We start from the raw sequence: 747 nt of genomic DNA, 5'->3' as shown, positions 1-747 counted from the left end.
TCCAACCCTCTCACCATCCTGGTTGCCCACTTCTGGACACACTCGAGCTTGTCAACATCCTTCCTAAAATGTGGTGCCCAAAACTGGACACAGTACTCCAGGTGATGCCTGACCATAGCAGAATAGAGTGGAACTACCACCTCCCGTGATCTGGACACAATGCTTCTGTTAATGCATCCTAAGATTGCATTAGCTTTCTTCGCAGTCACATCGCACTGCAGGCTCATGTTTACCTTGTGATCAACCAGAACACCTAGATCCCTTTCACATTTGTTGCTGTCAAGCCAAGTCCCTCCCATTCTATATTTGTGCCTTTGATTTTTTTATACCTAAGTGTAGCACTTTGCACATTAGGTATAAAAAATCAAAGGCACAGATATAGAGGCTTTGAGGCCCTGCTTGGCTAGGCTGGGCTGGAGGGGTCTTTCACCTGCCCTGCACAGCAGCTTGGAGGTCGTCCAACTAGCCCCTATTTGGGGCCACCAGGGTTTAAAGGCATGAGGCTCTCTGACCCCACTGTACCTCACTCACTCCTGGGTGTGGCTTCCAGCAGGGCAGCTTTATGGCCGGGGTGCACCCCTGGGTGGCAAAGAAGAGGAAGTGGCCTGCCGAGGGGTGGCGTCAGCCGAGCTTTGAACTCCTGGCTGCCACAGGGGATGCCCTCCAGGAAGAGGAGTGGAGGATGACAGGGAAGAACACGGGGAGGACAGCTGCTGAGCCGGCATAGATCAAGGCACATGGCTGTCC

This window comes from Gekko japonicus, unplaced genomic scaffold, assembly GCF_001447785.1.
Source record: "Gekko japonicus isolate JY-2015 unplaced genomic scaffold, Gekko_japonicus_V1.1 scaffold5186, whole genome shotgun sequence".
Classification (NCBI taxonomy): Eukaryota; Metazoa; Chordata; class Lepidosauria; order Squamata; family Gekkonidae; genus Gekko; species Gekko japonicus.
The sequence above is the reverse complement of the archived record's forward strand: the minus strand, read 5'-3'. Positions refer to the sequence as shown.